Source organism: Cynocephalus volans, chromosome 16 (genome assembly GCF_027409185.1).
Source record: "Cynocephalus volans isolate mCynVol1 chromosome 16, mCynVol1.pri, whole genome shotgun sequence".
Taxonomy (NCBI): Eukaryota; Metazoa; Chordata; class Mammalia; order Dermoptera; family Cynocephalidae; genus Cynocephalus; species Cynocephalus volans.
This window is the reverse complement of record NC_084475.1, coordinates 42,254,059-42,278,787: the sequence shown is the minus strand read 5'-3', so window position 1 is coordinate 42,278,787 and position 24,729 is coordinate 42,254,059. Positions and strand designations below refer to the sequence as shown.

Sequence of the window (24,729 nt, the reverse complement as noted above, 5' to 3'; positions counted from 1 at the left end):
AGCTCCCCACTTGCAAGCTGAGTAACTGGGCAAATTATAAAGATCATGACCACAATAGCTAAAACAAACAACACACATGCATTGACTGGGTGCCAGGTGTTGCTTCTAGCCCTCTACATTGTAAGACCATTTAGTCATCCCAAACCCTACAGGGCAGGCACCCTTGCTACCCAAGTTGTAGGGAGAAGAAAATGGGGATGCAGGGAGAAGTCTGTTGCTCACGCACTCCCCTCTCTGAGCCTGTTCCAGCCCGACAGCCTGCAGGCGAGCATATTAGTGCCCTGTGGCTGCTGCAGCAAAATGCCACAGACTGGGGGCTTAAAGCAACATAAATGTGTTCTCCCACAGGGCTGCAGGCCACCATCTGAAATCAAGGTGTGGCAGGGCCATGCTCCCTCTGGAGGCTCTAGGGGAGGGTCCTTCCTGCCTCTTCCAGCTCCTGGGGGCTCCAGGCACTCCTTGGCTGGTGGCTGCATCACTCCAGTGTCTGCTTCCATGTCACATGGCCTTTTCGCCTCTCTGTTTTCTCCTTTTCTGTCTCTTATAAGGACACTTATAATGGATTTAGCACCCACCTGGGTAATCGAGGATGACCGCACCTCGAGATCCTCACTTTAATTACGTCTGCACAGACCCTTATTTCCTTCCAGGCAGCAGGAGAGCTCAGGGCCTGGGACCGGGGGCTGACCAAGGGGGTGAGAGTCCTGCTTGACCAGCACTCTCTGAATTGCCCAAAGCCAGTGCTTCCTCTCTCTGTGTCTCCACATCCATATGTGAAGTTGGAGATGGTGGTCTGATAGTATAAAGTGAGCTGCATACAGACTGCAGAAGACACAACATGCCATGTGTGTAGCACACACCTCACAACCCCGAGGGTAAATGGTGAGAACAAGGCAGGGCCAAGTGTGTGCTCAGCCGTCATCATCAAGGAGGCCTGGAAGGAATTCCAGGGCTCCCCAAGGAAGGAGCAACTGGCTGGGCTTGTGGCCGAGGGGGTGGAGAAGGAATCAGGACAGTGCAGCTGGAGGGTGAGTGACACGCCCAGGTGCCGTTGGGCAGCTCAGGAGCAGGGAGAGGGGAGGCCACCTGCAAGGTCCTTATGGGACCAGCTCACCTGAGCATGGCTCCTTCAGGGCTTTGAGGTCCACAGAGCACTTTGGACCTTCGTGCTATTGGTAGAAATTCTTAGGGTGGGAAGCAAGATCAGGCCAACTTCTTGAAAATACCAATGAGGACTTTGTGAACAGGGTGAGTCTGATGAAGAAAAGATAGGAGCATTTGGGGGAGCCCCGACCTCTGGGTGTGAGGTCATGAGAGACCACAGGGATCTCTCTCCAAATGTTCCCTCCAGGAGCTGACCCCACAGGCATCTCTGATCTGCCCACCTTGGACCAGCCTTCTCCGCTTCTGCCCCAAATCCTCTTGGCCTGGGAAATCCCACCACGGCCACCTCCCGAATGAGCAAGTTTGGAAACCGTTAACTGGGGCCGCTTCTCCCTCCTATTCCAGATACTTCCACCTCCAGGATTGGCCGGACACAGGAGCACAGAGATAAGAGGCCCTTGCAGGGAACCGAACTGGCCGAAGTCTGAGCTTTTCCTTCAGGGCTGGGGGACCAGCAGCCCCCTCCCCAGGAGACACCCACGGCCCTGCAGTGGGGCTGATGCCGGCCACCAAGGTCTTTCTTCTCAGCACTCCCCTCCTGGTGTCCATTCTTCAACCAAATGTTTTTGATTTTACAGGAAGTAGAGCAAGGCGCTAATCTGAGGTTAATTTTTGAAGTGAGGGCTTTGACTTAATACTTATTCATTTAAGTAATTAATGCCTCTCAGTCCAGAGTCAGAATGCATCTCAGTTTAGCCTGTCTCCTCCTTACACACAGAGTCAGACCTCACAGCACTCAGTGATTAATTAACCATTAATTTATACCAATTGGGACATTCCAAGGGCCTGGAGCAGTTACTGAACACAACTTTGCAGAGTTCTCTACCATCAACAATTAAATCCCATCCTAATGAGGGCCCGTCCCCGAGGACCTGGAACACGAGCGCCTGCCTGTTTAGCAAGGATTCTACTCGCGAGCCTGGTCCTCTTGTGGGTATAGAATACTCTGGGTTTTGAGATTTTTTTTTTTTCAAATCCAGACTTTATTTGTTCAATCAACATTTATTCAGCCCTAGCCGTCTACCAAGCCCGAGGTAGATCCTGAAGGGGGAACTCCTGTCCCCAAGGAGAAATCACAGACCCCAGATCTGCAGGAATGAGCAAAGTCAGCCACAGGATGGGGAGAGCATCTGGCTAGGTAGGAAGGTGAACTGGGGGAACCTTGAAGGGTGGGGAGAGGGAACATGCAGGGGAGGGGAAGGAGACACGGAGGTGGAGGAGGGCATGGAGGGGGAAAGGTACAGGGCTCCTGGGGAAATTTTTTTCTCTCTTTCTCTCTCTCTGAGTTTCCCTGGCAAGTTGGTCTCTTCTTAATCTCTTATGGTCTTACTTGATTTCCTATCATCTTGTGTAGGTATGGCAGGCTAACAGCACCACCATCCTGGCATCCAAGAGCTCCTGGTTTTATAGTGGGTGTAGAGTGTGGGATTACAATAGCAGCTCTTATTTAACAAATGGTGAAACTGAGTCCTGGAGACCGGACTGCCCCTAGACAGGTGCAGGCCCCCAAGATAACCCGCCTTGCAGGGAGGTCTGCTGTCGGCATCTTGCCTAGGTGCTTGGGAATAGAGTTTGGAGGATAATGTCAAAATTGGACCAGATTGGACTGTGGCACTGTTCAGAAAAGATCATGAGGCCTGGAGTGGCCGGCCCCATCACTCCACAGAAGGGAGGCCCTGCCAGCAGTCCACATTTGTAATTTAGCCCAGGACAGTTTTTCTAGTGGGAAAAGAACTACTTGGTCATGTGGATCCATGAGCCCCACAGTACACCAGAGAAGAGCAGGGGACAGACATTTGGCAGAGCTTGGGGCACTGCAGTCCCTTTTGGTCACTCCAGATGTTCAAGGGCATGCACAGCTGTCTGCTGACATGTCAGGCAGGCAAGCACCATAGCAAAGATGGCATTTGGTCCCTCAGCAGCTGATGGGGCAGGGGCTCTCAGGGCACAGGGGTGGGGGTGAGAGTCTTTCCCCTTCCCAGACACAGGACACATATGAGGGGCAGTGAGAGAGTGTGAGGATGCAGGGTGGCCTGAGTTACTCCCAGTGGATGTGCAAACGGCCTGGCTGCCTGACCCAGCTTAGGCCAAGCAACAGTGTAGACCAAGGAAGGTGTGGGCATCTGCTCACCCTCCCAGAGATGGGCGCTTCCAGTGCCAAGCCACTCCCTGGGACCCAAGCTAATCCCAGGAGAGGGATTTCAGCCTCATCTGTTCACTGCAGCACGATGCCCAGCATGCAAAGGGCACGCAGAAGGACTCACAGAATGACTGAATAGAAACCTTCCCAGGGCCCTCCTCCTCTCTCAGAAACGGGTCCACACATAATGCAAGACAATCTCCCACATGCCCAACCCCCAGCTAACTGCACCCACAAGCCCAGGCCCAACCAACTGCACCCACTGGCCCAGGCCTACCAACTGCACCCACAGGCCCAGCCCCCACCCAACTGCACCCACGGGGCCAGTCCCCACCAAAGTAACCCCATGGGACCAGCCCCCCTCTCCCCAAAGTATACCCATAGGACCAGCCCCTACTCTACTGCACCTTTGGGCCCAGCCCACCTCCAACTGCATCCACGGGCCGAGTCCCCACCAAAGTACCCCGACAGGCTAAGCCTCCCTCAAAGGACCCCAAAGGACACAAGCTCCCCAAAGTACACCCATGTGGAGGGTACTAACATTAATAAAGCAAATGTATTTCATAGGGCCTAGCTTCCAAGTCCCTTTAGTTTCAGGTATAGCGTAACCTTTTAGTATTGCACATAGAAGTGCTAAGCTTGGGAAAAACTTTCCCAGGGCTGATCTCTGTTGTAGATAAAGAATTGGAACACAGCAAAAATGCTTGCTATTAGGGCAGTTGTCCTTGGTGCAGCTAACCTAATGATGGGAAAAGTATGTAAGCTAAAAACTTCAAGGTTGTTGGTTAGGGGATGTTTCTCATCTCGCCATCAGATGTTTCTTTGAGTTTCTTACCAAACTAAGTGTTGCCATGACAATTATCTTACTGTTCTTTTTGTAACCACCTATGTTCCTTTTCTGTAACTTTCTTGTCTGGAGAATAAATACTGAGAGAAAACCCTAGTTTGGGGTTATTTTCCCAGGAATGCTTCTCTCTTAAGGGTTCCTGGGAATTAACCCCTTCTGGGCCTCTCACTGCTCATTAGAAATGGGCTTTGAGTAATCCTTTGCATCTCCATCACCCTGTGAGAGGTGACACACCCAAGGGCTCAGCCCCTACACAACTGTACCCACAGGCCATGCTCCCCCCACTGCACCCACGGGCCCCACCATCCACCAACTGCACCCATGGGCCCACCCCCACCAAAGTGCACCGACAGGCCCATCTCACACCTAACTGCCCCCACGTGGCCCAGGCCCTACCAACTGCACCCATGGGACAAGCCCCCACCAAAGTGCACCTGTGGGCCCTACCCCCAACCAACTGCTCCCCTGGCCCAGCTCACACCCAACTGCACCCATGGGCCCAACCCCCCACAACTGCATCCACGGGCCCAGCCGCCCACAACTGCACCCCTGGGCACAACCTCCTCAGGCCCAGCCCTTCCCCCATTGCACCCATGGACCCCACCCCCACCAAAGTGCATCCACAGGCCCAGCCCACAGCAAACTGCACCCATAGCCCAGGCCCCCAACAACTGCACCCATGGGCACAGCCCCCTCGGACCTAGCCCCCTCACAACAGCACCAATGGGCCCACCACCACCAAAGAAACCCCACAGGACAGGCACAGCCCTCCCAAAGTCCCCCATGGGCCGAGCCCTCCCCAAAGTACACCCACGGACCCAGCACCCACCTAACTGCACCCACAAGGCCAGTTCCCAGCAACTGTACCCATGGGCCCAACCCCCACCCAACTGAACCCACTGGCCCAGCTCCCACCCAACTGTGCCCACTGGCCCGGCCCCCACTAAAGTGCAACCACATCCCGGACCTCCACAACTACACCCACAGACCTGAACCCACCCCAACTACACCCACGGAACCAGCCCCAACAAAGTACACCCACTGGCCCAGTTCCCCCCAATTGCACCCTCAGGCATAGCCCCCTCATGCCCAGCCCACCCCACCCTAATTGCACCCACGGTCTGAGCCCTCCCCAACTGCACCCACGGGCCCAGCCCCCACCCAACTGCCCTCATGGTCCTAGACCCCCATCTGCACCCATGGGCCCAGGCCCCTCAAAAGTGCCAGCCACCCCTCAACTGCACCAATGGGCCCAGCCCCCACCAACTGCACACACACGACCAGCACACACCAAAGTGCACTCACAGACCCATCGCACACCTAACTGCCCCCAACATGGCCCCAAGCCCCACCAACTGGCCTCATGGGCCCAGCCCCCACCAACTGCCCCCCTTGGACCCAACCCCCACCAACTCCATCCACGGCCTCTGCCCCCAACCAAACTGCACCTACAGCCCCTGTCCTAAACCAAAGAACACCCATGGGCTCAGCCCCCTCCACAACTACACCCTCAGGCACAGCCCCCTCAGGTCCAGCCCCCGACAACTGCACCAACGGGCCAAGCCCCAACCCAACTGCACAGATGGGCCCAGACCCCACCCACCTGTACCCACGGGCCCAAACCCCCCAACTGCACCCACTGGCCCAGGCCCCAGAAAAGTGCACCCACGGGCCCAGCCCCCCCAACTTCCCCCACATGTCCAAGCCCCACCAATTACCCACATGGGTCCAGCTCCCCCAAGTGCATGTACGGGACCAGGACCCCCTCCAGGTACACCCACAGGCCCAGGCCCCTGCCAACTATACCCAAGCCCAACCATCCCAACTACAACCATGGGCCCAGACCCCAACAAAGTGCACCCTTGGGCCAGCAGCCCCAACTGCACCCACGGGCAGAAAACCCTCTGGCCCAGCCCTCCCCCAAATGCACCCATGGCCCAGCACCTGCCAAAGTACCCTCACAGGCCCAGGCCCTCCCAAGGTACTCCCACGGGCCCAGCAACCTACAAAGAACGCCCATGGGCCCAGCCCCACCCAACAGCATCCACGGGGCCAAACCCCCCCAAAGCACACCCACCCACCCAACACCCACCCAAGTGCACGTACGGGCCCAGGCCACACTCAACTGTACCCACAGGCCCAGGTCCCCCAAAAGTGCACCCATGAACCCAGGCACCCAACCACAGCAGCACCCACGAGCCTGGCTCCCCCAGCTGCACCCCTGAGCCCAAATCCTCAGCTGAACTCATGGGCCCCCTACCTGCAACCGTGGACCAGCCCCAACAAAAGTGCACTCACAGTCCCAGCCACCCCCTACATGTACCCATGGACCCAGCCCCCATCCAACTACACCCACAGGTCCAGCCCGCCCAAATGCCTCCCTCAAAGTACCCCCAAGGACACAAGCCCCCTGTATTAGTCCTTTTTTGCTGCTTATATCAAAGTACACTGAACTGGGTGATTACTAAACAAAATGAAACTTATTGCTTACAGTTTCTGAGGCTGAGAAGTCCAAAGTCCATCTGGTGGTGGCAACAGCGACCCAGGGGTCTTACACTGCAAGATGGTGGAAGCAGAGAGAGCAGAGAGAGAGAAGACAGACTCTCTTCTTTTAATGCCCTCAGAACCACGCCCCTGACCACCATTTTTAACCCATTCACTACTGCAGGGTCCTACAATCCAATCACCTCTTCAAGGCTCCACCTTTCAATTACCATAATAGGATTTCCCACCCTCTTAACAGTCACAGTGAAGGCTGAGTTTATAATACACAAAGCTTAGGCGACACAATTAAGCTTCAGTGAGTTTTGCAGGGACATAACTCAATCCACTACAGTCTGCCCCTGGCCCCTCAAAACTCTTGTCCTTTTCACATATAAATACATCCATTTTATCCCCCAAAGTCTTAACTTGTTTCAACTCAAAAGACCAAAGTCCAAAGTCCCATCTGTGAAATTCAAAACAAGTTAACTACTTCCAAGATACAGTGGTGGGACAAACACATTCCCATTCCAAAGGGGGGAAATAGGCCAAAAGAAAGGGGTAACAAGTCCAAAACCCAGTAGGACAGGCATTAAATTTCAAAGCTGGTGAATCATGTAACTTGACTCCACATTCAACCTCCTCTGCGTGCCGGTGTGGGGATTGGGTCCCCAAGTCCTTGTGCAGCTCTGTTCCTGTGACTTTCCTGGTCTCAGTTGATGCTTTAGCTCTCACAAGCTGGCGTTGCACTCTGGTAGCTCCACAAGTCTGGGGTCTCCATGGTGGTCCTGCTCTCACAGCTCTACTAGGCATGGTGCTGATGGGGTTTCTCTGCTGCAACTCCAACCCCATGTTTCCACTTGCCATTGCTCTAGCAAAGGTTGTCTGCAGTGACTCTGTCCCTGTGACAGATCTCTTCCTGGGTCCCCAGACTTTTCCATACATCCTTTGAAATCGTGGCAGAGGCTCCCAAGCCTTCCCAACTCTGGCATTCTGTGAGCCTCAAGACCTAACACCACGCAGACTCTGCCAAGGCTTCTGGCTTGTATTTTCCAAAGCTGTGGGTCCAGCCACACCTGGGGCCAAGTTAGCCACAGCTGGAGCAGCCAAAGCAGCTGGGGTGCTGGTGCTAGAAGCAGTTTCCCAAGGTGGCCCTGGGTAGCGAGCCTGTGAAGGGCTCCTCAAGCCAGTTCCCCAAGACCATTTTGTCTCCCTAGGCCTTTGGGCTTGAAATGGAAGGGTTGCCCCAGAGGCTTTTGCAGTGCCTTCAGAGCCTTTTCCTCCTTCTCTTCATATTTCCTTTCTTTTGCACTAATCTTATTAGCTAAGGATCGCTGGGCTGCACCATTTCATGCTCTCTGCTTCTCTACCACATGGCCAGGCTGCACATTTTCTCAACTTTTATGTTCTGCTTCCCTTTTAAATTCTGGCTTTATGTTATGCCTTTGCTGCCACAACTCAGATTTGGCTCTTGCAAGCAGCCATGCAGCTTTCTGAATGTTTTGCTGCTTAGAAATTTCTTCCACCAAATGCTCTGGTTCACAACTCCTAAGTCCCAACTTCCACAAAGGCCTAAGGCATGGACCGAAAGCAGCCAAGTTCCTTGCCAGTTCACAAGAAGGGTGATCTTTACCCCATTTTCCAATAAACTCCTTATTCCTATCTGAGACCTCCTTAGAATGGTTTTTACAGTCCATATTTCTATCAGCTTTCTGCTCGCCACCACGTAACCAGTCTCTAAAACATTCCAAACTTTCCCTCATCTTTTTTCTTCTTCTGTGTCCTCCAAACTCCTCCAACCTTTGCCTAACACCCAGTTCCAAAGCTGCTTCCACATTTTCAACTATCTGTTATAAGCAACACTCCACTTCTCTGCTTCGAATTTTCTGTACTAGTCTGTTTTTGTTGCTTATACCAAAGTACACTGAACTGGGTGATTTATAAAGAAAATGAAATTTATTGTTTACAGATTTTCAGGCTGGGAAGTCCAAAGTCCATCTGGTGGTGGCAAGAGTGACTCAGGGGTCTCACACTGCAAAATGGTGGAAGCAGAGAGAGCAAAAGGCAGACTCTCCTCTTCTTTAAAGCCCTCAGAATCACACCCCTGACCATCATATTTAATCCATTCACTATGGCATGGTCCTACAATTTAATCACCTCTTTAAAGTTCTATCTTTCAGTTACCATAACAGGATTTCCCACCCTCTTAACAAACACAGCCGGGGCTAAGTTTCTAATACACAAAGCTTGGGGGACACAATTAAGCTTCAGTGAGTTTTGGACATAATTCAACCCACTACAACCCCCAAAGGAAACCCAAGGGCCCAGATCCTACACAACTGCACCCACGGCCCCCACACCCAACCAACTGCAACCATGGGGCCAGTGCCCAGACAACTGCACCCAAGGCCAAGACCCCACAGAAGTGCACCTGCAGATCCAACGCTGCCCCCCCCCAACTATACCCACAGCTCCAGTCCCCCTCAAAGCACACACTCGGGCCCCACCCTCCCAAAGCACTACCATGGGCCCAGCCCCACCAAAGCACTACCTCCGGCCCAGCTGCCCCTAACTGCAACCACTGGCCCAGCCCTTAGAAAAGTACACCCATAGGCCCAGTCCCAACCCAACTGCACCCATATGCCAAGCCCCCACCAAACTGTACCCATGGACCACCCTCTGAAAGTGGACCCATGGTTCCAAGCCCCCTGAAAGTGCACCCACAAACCCAGCCCCACCCTATCTGTACCCACAAGCCCAGCCCCCACCTAAATAAAACCACAAGCCCAGCCCCCACCTAACTGCCCCCACGGGCCCAGCCCCGACCACCTGCACAGCTGCCACCCAACTACACCCACACGCCCAGCACCCCCAAATGCACCCATGGGCCCAGACCCCCCCCAAATGCACCCAACAACCCAGCCCCACCCAAACCGCACCCATAAGCCCACTCAAACCCAACTGCACCCCCTGGCCCAGGCACACCAACTACACCCAAGTGTCCAGCACCACCCAACTACACCCACAGGCCCAGCCCCCACCCAACTGCATGCACAGCCCTCCTCCAAGCATACACATGGGTCCTGCACCACCCAAAGCACTACCACCGGCCCAGCCCCCATCCAACTACAGGAAACTGCCCAACCCTCAGAAAAGTGTACCCATGGGCCCAGCCCCCACCCAACTGCACCCACAGGCCCAGTTCCCACCAAACTGTACCCAATGACACGGGCCAACCAACTGCACGTGTCCAGCACCACCCAACTGTACCCACGTGCCCACCCCCACCCAACTGCATGCACAGATCCAGCCCCCACAAACTGTAGCCACAGGTCCAGCCCCCACTAAAGTCCCTACACGAGTCCAACCCCAACCCGACTGCATCCCTGGGCCCAGCTCACCCCGGGCTGCACTCATGGGACCAGAGCACACCTGAATTAAATCAGGGGCCTGGACCCACCAAAGTGCACCCACCAGCCCAGGACCCACCAACTGTACAAATGGGCCCAGCCCCCCGAGCTGCACCCAAGGGCCCTGTACCCACAAATGCACACCAATGGGCCCAAGCCCAATACAAATGCACACAAGTGCCCAGCCCCACCCAACAGCACCCACGGGCTCACCTCCACCAAAGTGCACCCACAGGCCCAACCCACACCCAACTACTCCGATGGGCCCAGCCCCCACCACCTGCACCCACAGGCCCAGACCCCACCTAACTGAACACATACCTTTGTTCTGTTATTTTTATTCTTCTAACACATTGTCTTTCCTCACTTACTGATCAAATTCTACCTAATTTGAAGATTCAACTCAGATGTCATCCCACTGTAGGCATCCCTACTCACCTTTCACTGGGCTTCAGTCCTGGGACTTCTCTTTTACATTCATGGTCACCATTCCATGATGCTGACACAGGAGGTGCTCAGTTTCTCTGGGTCTGGGTTTCAGGAAACGCCTCTGGCTTTCCAGCAACTCCCTGAGGTCTCAGGTCCCCTCCTCTGGGTTCTTCCCTGGAGGAAAGTTACCGTTGCCAGTTAGACTTATTTTTAGCACCAACGTGAGGAAAATGAGACTATAACGTGCTGGCTTATGCAAATCCAGTGGCTGGGCAGGCTAAGAAGGGAGCACAGGACATAATCTTGAATGTGCCTGTGCATGCGACAGGGTCTGACCAATGAACACGCTCCAGGAAGAGATAGACTCAGCATGTCCAAGACTAATAATGTTCCACAACTGGGAGCCACCCCCTTAACGGAATATTCCTTAGGTAAGGAAACTACAGATGCCAAATCCCTGCTGAATCCGGGGTTGTTGCTGACTCTCCTGGAGGCAGCCTGCACTTCCCTGGCTGAGGGGTGTCTGCTTTACTTTGTTCAGAACTTACCTTCAGCAGGTGGCTGCTCACTCTCTTGAGCCAGCCTGCACTCTGTACTGAACTGATGTATTTCTTGCTTTTGAGTTAGACTTGACGTCTGTACCGAACTTACTCGTGTGTTACACTTGGTGTGGGCCCTGCTCAGTCTCTGGAGCTAGGCCGCACTCTCTTTATGGAACCTGTATTTCTTCTCTGTTCTATTAAACTAGTTCTCACTTTCTACGAGTCTGCCCTTGAATTCTTCCCTGTAGTGGAATCAAGAACCTGATCAGAGGACCGGGAAGGGTGAGGATAACTATCGGGGTTCCCCCCCAGTCGGACCCTACCTCCGACATCAGTGTCATTTAGCCTCATAGCTTTAAACACCTCCTATATGACAGTGACCCACATATGCATATCTCTAGTCTTAACCCAGCCGCCAACCAAAGTGCTCCCACAGGCCCAGCCCCCACTGAACAGCACCCACAGGGCCAGTCCCCACCAAAGTACCCCAAAAGGCCCAGTCCCACCGAAGTACCCCATGGGACCAGTCCCAACCCAAAATACACCCATAGGACCAGCCCCTACCCAACTGCACCTTCGGGCCCAGCCCACCTCCAACTGCACCACAGGCCGAGTCCCCACCAAAGTACCCCCAAGGACACAACCTCCCCAAAGTACACACAAGGGCTCAGCCCCTACATGACTGCACCCACAGGCAGCGCCCCCCCCCACACTGCACCCACAGGCCCCACCCCCCACCAACCGCACTCACGGGCCAAGCCCTCACAAAATTGCACCCACGGGCCTAGCAACCACCAAACAGCACCCACAGGGCCAGCCCCCCCAAAGCACACCCACGGGCCCTGCCCCCACACAAGTGCACACACAGGCCGAGGACACCCCCCACATGGGCTCAGGACACCCCCAGCTGCACCTACAGGCCCAGCTCCCACCCAATGGCCCCCACGGGCATGGAACCCTCTGGCATGTCCCTCCCCCAAAAGCATCCATGGGCCCAGCTCCCGACCAATGACCCCCACCAGCCCAGCCCGCTAAAAGTACACCCAGCAGCCCATGCCCCCAAAAGTATACCCATGGGTCCAGCCCTCACCCAACTGCACCCACAGGCCCGGCCCCACCCATCAGCATCCAAGGGTCAGTGCCCCAGCAAAGCACACCCATGTGCCCAAACCCCACCCAAGTGCACACACAGGCCCAGTTCCCACTAAACTATACCCATGTGCCCAGCCTCCACGAACATGCACCTGCAGGTACAGCCCCGCAGAACTGTACCTGTGGATTCAGCCCCCTCAACTGTACTACACCACATGTCCAGGCCCCCTCCAGGCACACACATGGGCCTTGGCCCCCGCCAAAGCCCTACCATGGGCCCAGCCTCCACCGAAGCACTATCACCAGCCCAGCTGCCCCCAACTGCAACCACTGTCCCAGCCCTCAGAAAAGTGCACCCATGGGCACAGCCCCGACACAACCACACCTACAGAACTGCACCCACAGGCCAAGCCCCCACCAAACTGTACCCAAGGACCCATACCTCTGAAAGTGGACCCATGGGTCCAGACCTCCCGAAAGCCCACCAATGAACCAAGCCCCGTAACTGCACCCACAAGCCCAGTCCCCACCTAACTGCACGCACAAGCCCAGCCCCCACCTAACTATCCCCACAGGCCCAACCCCTACCATCTGCACCCACTCGCCCAGCACTCCCCAATGCACCCAGGGGCCCAGACCCCACCACCTGCACCCACGGGCCCAGACCCCACCTAACTGAACACTCACCTTTGTTCTGTTATTTTCATTCTTCTAACACATCGTCTTTCCTCACTTACTGATCAAATTCTACCCAATCTTGAAGATTCGACTGAAAGCAGGGTTGTTGCTTACTCTCCTGGAGGCAGCCTGCACTTCTCTGGCTGAGAGGTGTCTGCTTTACTTTGTTCAAAACTTACCTTCAGCAGGTGGCTGCTCACTCTCTTGAGCCAGCCTGCGCTCTGTACTGAACTGATGTATTTCTTGCTTTTGTGTTAGACTTGGTGTGGGCCCTGCTCAGTCTCTGGAGCTAGGCCACACTCTCTATGGAACCTATATTTCTTCTCTGTCCTATTAAACTAGTTCACACTTACATTCCACCCAACAACCTCAGAATATTCATTCTTCTCAGCAGCACATGGATCATTCTCCAGGATAGATCACATATTAGGTCACAAATCAAGTCTCAACAAATTCAAAAAAATTGCAATTATCCCATGTATCTTCTCAGACCACAATGGATTAAAACTAGAAATTAATAACAAACGAAACTCTGGAAAATATAGAAACACATGGAAATTAAACAGCATTCTACTTAATGACATATGGGTCCAAGAAGAAATCAAGCAGGAAATCAAAAAATTTATTGAAACTAATGAAAACAATGATACATCATACCAAAACCTGTGGGATACTGCAAAAGCAGTATTGAGGGGAAAATTTATTGCATTAAACGCTCCCTTCAGAAGAATAGAAAGATGGCAAGTGAACAACCTAACACTTCACCTTAAAGAACTAGAAAAACAAGAACAATCCAAACCTAAAGTTAGCAGACGGAAAGAAATCATTAAGATCAGAGCAGAACTGAATGAAATTGAAAACCAAAAAACAATTCAAAAGATCAACGAATCAAAAAGTTGGTTTTCTGAAAAGATAAATAAAATTGACAAACCATTAGCATGGCTAACAAAAAAAAGAAGAGAGAAGACTCAAATAACAAAAATTAGAAATGAAAAAGGCGATATTACAACTGATTCATCTGAAATACAAGGAATCATTCGAGACTACTATAAACAACTATACGCCAACAAATTTGAAAATCTGGAGGAAATGGATAAATTTCTGGACACACACAAGCTCCCAAAACTGAACCGTGAAGACGTAGAAAATTTGAACAGACCAATAACAATAAAGGAGATTGAAGCTGTTATCAGAAGGCTCCCAACAAAGAAAAGCCCAGGACCAGATGGATTCACAGCAGAATTTTACCAAACATTCAAAGAGGAATTGACACCGATTCTTTACAAACTATTCCAAAAGATTGAAACGGACGCAAATCTCCCAAACTCATTCTATGAAGCAAACATCATCCTGATACCAAAACCAGGTAAAGATATAACCAAAAAAGAAAACTACAGGCCAATATCCTTGATGAATATAGATGCAAAAATCCTCACTAAAATACTAGCAAACAGAATACAGCAACACATACGTAAAATTATTCATCACGATCAAGTGGGATTCATCCCAGGGATGCAAGGTTGGTTCAACATACACAAATCAATAAATGTGATACACCATATTAATAAACTCAAACACAAGGACCATATGATCATCTCTATAGATGCTGAAAAAGCATTTGATAAAGTTCAGCACTCATTCATGACAAAGACCCTCTATAAGTTAGGTATAGAGGGAAAGTATCTCAACATAATTAAAGCCATATATGACAAACCCACAGCCAATATCATCCTGAATGGGGAAAAGCTGAAAGCTTTTCCTTTAAGAACAGGAACTAGACAAGGATGCCCACTCTCACCACTCCTATTCAACATAGTGTTGGAAGTACTAGCCAGAGCAATCAGAGAAGAGAAGGAAATAAAAGGCATCCAGATTGGAAAAGATGAAGTCAAACTGTCCCTGTTTGCAGATGACATGATCCTATATATCGAACAGCCTAAAACCTCTACAAAAAAACTCTTGGAATAGATAAATGATTTCAGCACAGTAGCAGGATACAAAATCAACACACAAAAATCAGTAGCATTTCTTTTCTCCAATAGTGAACATGCAGAACGAGAAATCAAGAAAGCCTGCCCATTTACAATAGCCACCAAAAAAATAAAATACTTAGGAATTGAGTTAACCAAGGAGGTGAAAAATCTCTATAATGAGAACTACAAACCACTGCTGAGAGAAATTAGAGAGGACACAAGAAGATGGAAAGATATCCCATGCTCTTGGATTGGAAGAATCAACATAGTGAAAATGTCCATACTACCCAAAGTGATATACAAATTCAATGCAATCCCCATCAAAATTCCAAAGACATTTTTCTCAGAAATGGAAAAAACTATCCAGACATTTATATGGAACAATAAAAGACCACGCATAGCCAAAGCAATGCTGAGCAAAAAAAATAAAGCTGGAGGCATAACACTACCTGACTTTAAGCTATACTACAAAGCTATAATAACCAAAACAGTATGGTACTGGCATAAAAACAGACACACTGACCAATGGAATAGAATAGAGAATCCAGAAATCAACCCACACACTTACTGCCATCTGATCTTTGACAAAGGCACCAAGCCTATTCACTGGGGAAGGGACTGCCTCTTCAGCAAATGGTGTTGGGATAACTGGATATCCATATGCAGGAGAATGAAACTAGATCCATACCTTTCGCCGTATACTAAAATCAACTCAAAATGGATTAAGGATTTAAATATACACCCTGAAACATTAAAACTTCTTAAAGAAAACATAGGAGAAACACTTCAGGAAATAGGACTGGGCACAGACTTCATGAATACGACATCTAAAGCACGGGCAACCAAAGGAAAAATAAACAAATGGGATTATATCAAACTAAAAAGCTTCTGCACAGCAAAAGAAACAATTAAAAGAGTTAAAAGACAACCAACAGAGTGGGAGAAAATATTTGCAAAATATATATCTGACAAAGGATTAATATCCAGAATATATAAGGAACTCAAACAACTGTACAAGAAGAAAACAAGCAACCCGATTAAAAAATGGGCAAAAGAGCTAAGTAGGCATTTCTCTAAGGAAGATATACAAATGGCCAACAGACATATGAAAAAATGCTCAACATCACTCAGCATCCGGGAAATGCAAATCAAAACCACATTGAGATACCATCTAACCCCAGTTAGGATGGCTAAAATCCAAAAGACTATGAACGATAAATGCTGGCGAGGCTGTGGAGAAAAAGGAACTCTCATACATTGTTGGTGGGACTGCAAAATGGTGCAGCCTCTATGGAAAATGGTATGGAGGTTCCTCAAACAATTGCAGATAGATCTACCATACGACCCAGCTATCCCACTGTTGGGAATATACCCAGAGGAATGGAAATCATCAAGTCGAAGGTATACCTGTTTCCCAATGTTTATCGCAGCACTCTTTACAATAGCCAAGAGTTGGAACCAGCCCAAATGCCCATCATCAGATGAGTGGATACGGAAAATGTGGTACATCTACACAATGGAATACTACTCAGCTATAAAAACGAATGAAATACTGCCATTTGCAACAACATGGATGGACCTTGAGAGAATTATATTAAGTGAAACAAGTCAGGCACAGAAAGAGAAATACCACATGTTCTCACTTATTGGTGGGAGCTAAAAATTAATATATAAATTCACACACACACACACACACACACACACACACAAACCGGGGGGGGGGGGGGGAAGAAGATATAAGAACCACAATTATTTGAAGTTGATACGACAAGCAAACAGAAAGGACATTGTTGGGGGGGAGGGAGAAGGGAGGGAGGTTTTGGTGATGGGGAGCAATAATCAGCCACAATGTATATCGACAAAATAAAATTTAAAAAAAAAAAAAGACAATGCAAAAAAAAGAAAAAAGAAAAAAAGAAAAAGAAACAAAGGAAAAAAATAAAAATAAAAAATAAATAAACTAGTTCACACTTTCTACCATGACTCTGCCCTTGAATTCTTCCCTGTGGTAGAATCAAAAACCTAATAAGAGGACAGGGCGGGTTCAGGAGGACTATTGGCCCGGCGCCCCGCCCCCATCAGGACCATACCTCTGACTTGTGCTGTCATTTAGTCTCATTACTTTAAACACCTCCTATATGCCAAAGACCCCCAAATTTCTATCTCTAGTCTTAACCCAGCCCCCCACCAAAGTGCACCCACAGGCCCAGCCCCCACCTAACTACACCTACAGTCCCAGTGCCCCCCAATGCACCCACAGGGCCACTCCCCACCAAAGTAACCCCACAGGCCAAGCCTCCCTCAAAGCACCCCCAAGGACACAACCTTGCCAAAGTACACCCAAGGGCTCAGCCCCTACGCAACTGCACCCATGGGCCCCACCCCCCACCAACTGTACCCATGGCCGCAGCACCCCACCCAACTGCATTCACAGGCCAAGCCCCCGCAGAAGTGCAGCCAGGAGCCCAGCCCCCGCCAACTGCACCCACGAGCCTGGCACCCCAAAAAGTGCACCCATGGGCCCAGCTTCCCCAAAAGTATACCCACAGGCCCTGCCCCCACGCAAGTGCACGCACAGGCCCAGGACACCCCCAGGTACATCCACAGGCACACGGCTACCCCCCAAGCTGCACCCCTGAGCCCAACACCCCAACTGCACCCATGGTCCCCACACTACCAAAGTGCACCCACAGGCCCATCTCACACCCAACTGCACCTACAGGCCAGTCAGTCCCAATGACACCCACGGGCACAGAACCCTCTGTCACAGCCCTCCCCCAAAAGCACCCATGGGCCCAGCACCGCCCAAGGAATCCATGGGTCCAGACCCCTAGGAGTACATACAGGAGCTGTGGCCCCCAACACTATACCCTCGGACCCAGCCCCCACCCAGCTGCACCCACGGGCCAAGCTCCCAAAGAACTGCAGCCCGGAGCCCAGTCCCCGCCAACTCTACCCACAGGCCCAGCACCCCAAAAAGTGCACCCATGGGCCCTGCCCCACCCAACAGCATCCACAGGGCCACCGCCCCCAAACCACACCTGCCTGCCCAACCCCCACCCAAGTGCACGCTCAGCCCTCGCCCCCACCCAACTGCACCCACAGGCCAAGCTCCCACAGAAGTGTAGCCAGGAGCCTAGTCCCCGCCAACTGCACCCATGGGTCCAGCACCCCAAAAAGTGAACCTATTGGCCCAGCCCCCACACAACTGTACCCACAGGCCCAGCCCCCACCAAACCGTACCCATGAACATATACCTCCGAACACGAACCCATGGGTCCAGGCCTCCCAAAGTGTATGCACGAACTCCATCTGCACCCACAGGCCCAGCTCCCACTCAACTGTACCAGCTGGCCCAGGCCCACCAACTGCACCCGAGTGTCCAGAACTGCCCAACTGCACCCACGGGCCCAGCTCCACTCAACTACACTCACAGCTGCCACCCCCCACCCAACTGCACCCACGGGCCCAGGTCCTACCTATATGTACCCACGGGCCATGCCCCACCCAATGGCATCATAGGGCCAGCACCCCCCAAAGCACACCCATGCGCCCAAGCCCAACCCAAGTGCGCGCAGGGAGGGGCCCAGCTCCCACCTAACTCTACCCACATGCCCAGCCCTCACAAAGGTGCACCCGCAGGTCCAGTCCCCCACAACTGCACCCGCAGATCCAGCCCCCTCAACTGTACTCACATGTCCAGTCCCCCTCAAAGCACACACACAGGCCCTGCCCCCCCAAGGCACTACCATGGGCCCAGCCCCCACCAAAGCACTACCACCAGCCCAGCCACCCCCAACTGCAACCACTGGCTCAGCCCTCAGAAAAGTGCCCTCACGGGTACAGCCCCAACCCAACCGCACCCACAGGCCCAGTCCCCACCAAACTGTACCTGTGGACCCATAACTCCAAAAGTGGACCCATGGGTCCAGGCCCCCTGAAAGTGCACCCACAAACGAAGCCTCACAACTGCACCCACAAGCCCAGCCCCTACCCAACTGCACCTTCAGGCCCAGCCCACCTCCAACTGCACCCATGGGCCCAGTCCCCACAGGCCCTTAGGACCTCAGCTAGCAAACCTGGGGGGGACTTGCCTCAGCAGACATCCCCACATCACAGTTCTTGAGAGCTGCCCTGGCCAGGATGGGGAAACATGGTCAGTAGTCCCCTCAGAGAAAACAAGAGTGTCCACCGGCTGCACCAACGGGCCAGCTCCCACCCCCCCGCCAGCTGCGCCCATGGGCACAGGCCCCCCACATGCACCCATGGTCTCACCCATGGGTGACCCAGCCTTTCAGATCTTTGCAAGAGTCCTTTGAAACGTGGAGCTGTTAAGAGTAAAAATGGAAAACAAAACTCAAACACACACCCAGCCCGATTCAGACATCCTCACCACAGTCACACCTTGCTGCACGGTGGGACTGTGCGTGGATGGCCCCCAACACATGGCACAGACCCCAATGGCTTCCTGGACTGGAGCTGTGGTGGTCAAACCCAGGGAAGATCCAAAGATCATTTACCTGAGTGCTCAGGTTTGTGCTCAGCAGAAACCCTTCTCCGTCCCTGCTGCAAATGGAACAGAACCACCAACTGCGTGTGACAGCTGACAGGGGAAGACCAACATCCTTTACCTACTAGTCTATCCAAACGAACTCGGCATGGGAAGCCTGTGCTGGGCCTGAAACCCAGAGGAGTCCAGTTCTTCCTGCAGCAGCTCACGTCCTACACTTACCTCGCCGAGGCTCTGTGTCTTCCAGAGAGCTGCCTTACTACCTTACTCCCTGACCAAGAGGCATTCAACAAAAGGCCATTCTGATTACGAGGAAGAGGAGATGGACATGGTGAAGCTCCTACAAGAGGCAGCCCCTCCCTGGCCCTGCGGTTCCCTGCTCAGGACAGCTGACCAGACTCAGGCCGCTCCCACCTCTCCAAGAGCCCCCAGACCTCTGCTTCTACACTTGGCTCCCTATGTGTCTGTCCCTATGAATTTTTAACCTAGAACCAAACTGGGGTCTCAATAAAAGAAAAAAATTTCTATCAAGCAGAAGACAGGCTGTCTTGCTTACTCCAATCCATTTTCCCATGAGCAGTCTCTACACCACGAGTGCCCACCCTCAAAACATGGCCCAGTCCTGTGCACAGCACTGAGACCCAGAGGCCATGGGAGTCTGCTAAAAACAGCTCTCAACATTCCCTGCTCTGAACCGGGTGCCCAAAGCAACTTCACTGTGACCCTGGAACACCTCAACTCCCCTCCCGGGCCTCAGTTTCCCCACTTGTAAAAGGTGGGCTAGATGCCATCTTCTTATATGCCCCCAAATGAGACAAAATAAGAGAGAGCAACATGCTTCAAACTCTGGGAGTTCCTGCCTCCCCGCGCAGGCAGGGCCCTTCACTGGAGCCTAACACGGGATTCGGGTTCTGGAGGAAACTCGGGGCAGGTGCATACTGGGGCAAGACGCTGGGGCTAAATCCCGCGAAGAATGATAAACCGGTCCAGGCCCCAGGGTTGACACTTTCAAGGGCTGTTTACACACACTTGGTCCCAGCGCCCACTGGAGGACAACAGCCCATTCTTATGGCAGGACCAACCATGCAGTGCCCCAGGGAGTCCTGGGGTTGGGGGAAAGTCTCTTGCCCTGACACCCGCAGGCAGGGCGTGCCACCCCTCGTGGTCCATCCCTCAGGTCTCCTCCCCAGGCCCTGCGGGACCCAGTCCACGGGAGGGTGGGTTGAGCAGGCACTAGACAGGCCTCTGACCCCTGGCTCCAGTCCAAACGTAAAATCCAAGGACCCAGACTTGGGACCTCCCTCCCGCTGACCGCGGGGAAAGGCAGGTGGGCCGCCTCCGTGTGCCGTCTCCCAGGGGTCAGGTTAGTTCCTCGACCTTCCACCTCGGCCAGGGACCCCCACCCACCAGCAAGCCCAGGGCTTCACACTTACAGACACCAGGAAAGAGGCACCTCAGTGATACCTGAGGAAAAGCTCCGCTTGGGAACCCGTAGGGCCCTCCGAAACCTCGGGGACTTCACTCCCAAGCACTGCTGCCACCCCCAGGAACTCTCCAGGGCCATCCTCTCACCTCCAGAGCCGCCCCTGCCCAAAAGACCGTCCGGGTCGGGAGCTGCTGCTCACCCCCTGGGCCCTCCGGGTCGGGGGCTGCCATCCCAGGGCCTTCGGGTCGAGACCCTACGAACCGGTGGCCCCACCCTGCTCGTCCCCCGACCCCGGCTCCCGGCTCCCCAGTACCCCCGACCCCCGGCCCCTCCTCACCGGTCGCGGAGTCTCCGCAGACGCCGGGCAGCGCAAGCGCCAGCAGCATGAGAAGCAATACCATCTCGTCGCTGTCCACGCTCTACCTCCACGCGCCCGTCGCTGAGCCTCGGATATAAGAACCGGCGGGGGCGCGGCCGGGAGCGCGCACGCAGGGCCGTGCCGCGGGGCGGGGCGCGCTTGGGGCACGCCGGACGCCCGCCTGCGCACGCGCCGGCTTGGCCAGGCTCGCGCTACGGAGGCGGGGCGATGGCGGAACGTGTTCCCGGGGTGCCGCGCTCCCAGGCTGGAGAGGCGAGTCGCGGCGCTGCTAGGATACGGGGGCGGGGCCTCCCAGGATGGGCGGGAGCCTGGTGCATTTCTTACTTGTTTCTTTCAAAAAGTTACAAAGTAAGAAGGAAATGTATGCTGAAGAGTGGTTACGGTGTCGTCGTTTGTGTGAAGGTGACGGAATGTTCTGGAACTAGATGTGATGGTTGCACAACTCTAAATATACTAAAACCTACTGAATCGCACACCTTCTGTGGGTGAATCATACGGTAGTGAATTATATCTCAATAAGGGTGTTAATAAGGAAGATTCTGGGACATTTTGTTTGGTGCCTCCCCCACCCTGGTTAAACGAGTCCTGTGCCCCGGTGCCCAGCACCCCCAACACACAAGTGCTCGCTCGCTGAATGGGAGGACCGCCCAGCAGGCGGGCTGAAGGCGCCTCTAGCTCCCCTGATGCTGAGCCCTTCCCAGGAGAAGCTTGAGGAGAAGCCACTTCCATTTTATAAGCGGGGAAACTGAGTCTCCCCCAAGGCCACAGCTCCGCATGGGCAGAGGTGGGGTCAGAATCCAGGCAGGCTCAGCCGGTTTCTTTACCATAGTTTATTGCTCCCCACCCCAAGACAGTCCCAGTCCCCTCCTTGCCCCTCCCCTGTGGCTCCTGCTAGTCCTGTTGCCCCAGAGCATCAAGCCAGAGGCTGGGACGGCCAGTGGCCAATGATCTTCTGGATCCAGGACACATAGGGGGCCACAGTCGTGGCCACGGGAGGCATGAAAACATCAGTGCAGGTCTTGGAGCTGAAGGACAGTATCCCAGCTAGTCGGCCTTTGCCACACACCAGGGTCCCGCCTGAGTCACCCTGCTGGAAGGACAGAGCATGGATTAGCCTCTGTGCCCACTGGAGGGTGGCCAAGGTACCCCAGCTGGAGCCTGGTTATCCCCAGGGCTTGGTAAGACACTTGAGGCTATTCACAAGCCCCACACGCATCCCCTCCTCCCTCCTTCCTTATTGTCCTTTGAATGCTATCGGCTTCTTCTTCCCACCCCAGGGCCTTTGCACATGCGGTACTCTGTGCCCAGATCATCTTTCGTGCTGGGGTTCACACCACAGTGCTACGGCTCCCGGACTGTGTGACCTTGGGCAAGTTTGTTAACTCTGTGCCTCTGTTCCTGCATCTGACAAATGGGGCTGATGCCACCCTCCAGGACTCCCCAGAGGATGGGAGTGACAGGGATTGCCTGGGTCACCATCCTGGCCACGGGCTGCTGTGGGTGCAGACAGTGGAGCCCATGGCCTCCCTGCCAGGCCAGGCTGTCCCCCCCCCCCGGCCCCGCACCTATCACCTTGCAACCGGCTTGGTTGTTGGAGTCAGCAGCCAGGCAGACCAAGTGAGGGGTAATGCTGTCATGTCACAAATGACTATTATTGCACATCCTGGCATCCAGCATGCAGACGTCCAGCTCCCACAGGAACTAGGCCAACTGCCTGCCCTGGGGGGTCAGCCCCCAGCTGGCCACGCAGCACCGATCTCCCACCACCATGGCCTGGGGTCTTCTAGGCAGGGCCAGGGGCTGAATTGTCCTGCTGGGCTTCACCTTCCCGTCCAGCTGCAGGTGACAGACAGGAGGGGCAGGTGAGTGAGGTATGACTGGGGGAGGAGCAAGCTCTCAGTTCCCCTTCCCTGTCCCCCCAGCACCTTAAGCAGCGTGAGATCGTTCTCCAGGTCTGGGGCCAGCTTGTAGTCAGGGTGTTGGATGGCCCTCCCGATGTGGAAGGTGAGACGGAGGCCGTGGAGGTGGTGCAGCCCCAGTACCAGCCTCAGCAGTTCCATCCTGTGAGTAGTGGGAATCAGGGTGTAGATGGCTGGCCCTGCTTGGGTGACCCCTGCTGCATGCAGCCCTGGCCCCCTGTGCATCACTCACAATAGGGCCGAGGACTTGCTGCCACCCCCCAGCCCACACACACACCGGCAGGACCCCTTGCCAGGCATTTCCGTATGTCTTCTCAACCCGCACCCTCCAGGAAGCCTTCCCTACTCCAATTCCCACCCAGCCCTGGCCCCAGGGCAGGAGCTGTGTGTCCAAAAATGCCAACCTTCACCCTGGGGCTTCTGGAAAACCAGCTGCAGGATCTCCCCTCACAGATGGCTCCAGCCTCAACCACATTAATTTGTTCAGAAGTTGGCATGTGCCCATCCTCAAAACTTTGCCCAAACTATAGAGAAACAAGCTTTCTTTCCACATGACTTAAGGGGTCCGTCCTTGCCACTATGTGAAAGAGCCTTCCTGATAATGTGGCTGAAAGGGAAGACAGGAGAACCGAGTACCTCACTTGAGCACCTGGATCAAGCTGCACCTGAAGCCATCTCCTCCCACACTTTTGAGTTACAGTACCCAACAAATCCCCTTTTGTTTCTTCAGTTTGATCTTGGGTCTTTATTATTGGTCAGTCTAGAGGTACATGTCTCTGCCACCTTGCAGGCCAGCTTTCTCCTCAAGGTCACAGGTGGCAGTGTGACAGTGGCCCCACTTGGTCCAGGTAGGAGACAGCCATCCTGTGCTTCTTGTTGCAGATGAAACTTCCCCAGGAATCCCTGCAGCCTAATGTCACATATGCACACCTCAGCTGTCCCCGGGGAAGGGAAGGCCCCACAAATGGCTTAAATCTCTCAGGACCCACCCCCCTGGTGAGAATGGGCACCATGGGGTGGATTCCTGGGGTGCCTAGGGAGACAGAGTGGCCAGGTAGGACTATTCACGGCTTGGCCAGGCAGTGGGCAGCTGTCAGCACCCACTGGCGGTGCACGAGGACCCCCCAGCACAGGTGAGAGCCAGCTTTCTGCAGTGAAGCCATGTATGGGCATGAGTGGGGGGCAGCCTTGTGACCCCCAATGATCTGAGCCTCCAACATGTTCCCTACTGGGAGGCAGCAGAAAGAGCCAGGTTAGGTGTGAAGTATGCATAAAAGCAATTGTACTTCACAGGGCCTGGTTTTCCAAAGCCTTGCAGTTTCAAATATTGACCTTGCAAAGGACAGGAAATCTTCCCAAAGCTATATAGTCTCTGTTGTAAGATAAAGAATTGTAACACAGCAAGGTTGCTGGCTCAAAGACAGACAGGTTACCAATTGATATGTAAAGATACTGGGAAATTGCTGTAAGAAGAGAATGTTTGCTAAAATCAAGCTTTTGTTGCAAACTGCATTATGGAAGGTCACCTTGTCTGAATGTTACCAGCTTCTATTGTTAAACTTGTTAAACTGTATTTAGCAAAACCCCCACCTATGTTCTCTTCCTGTAATTTCCTGGTCTGGAGAATAAATGTGGGAAGAGAACCCCAATTCGGAGTTAATTTCCCAAATGGAAGGAATGCCTCTATCTTGAGGGCTCTGGGAGATTAACCCCTTTTCGGGGCTTCTCACTTCTCAGAA

General features: G+C 53.3%; 1 long non-coding RNA gene and 1 pseudogene across 1 annotated transcript in view; both read right to left on the bottom strand.

The window, feature by feature from the left end:
• LOC134365250 (uncharacterized) overlaps positions 1-21,117 on the bottom strand; it is a 28,081-nt gene extending 6,964 nt beyond the window's left edge. Inside the window, exons 1-2 of the long non-coding RNA XR_010021973.1 lie at positions 21,030-21,117; positions 10,481-10,645 (exon numbers count right to left, since the gene is read on the bottom strand). This is a non-coding gene — a long non-coding RNA (uncharacterized LOC134365250). The remainder of the gene's footprint in view (positions 1-10,480; positions 10,646-21,029) is intronic.
• An 867-nt stretch (positions 21,118-21,984) lies between these two features.
• Positions 21,985-24,192, bottom strand: LOC134364513 (granzyme M-like; annotated as a pseudogene).
• Between the last annotated feature and the right edge of the window lie 537 nt (positions 24,193-24,729).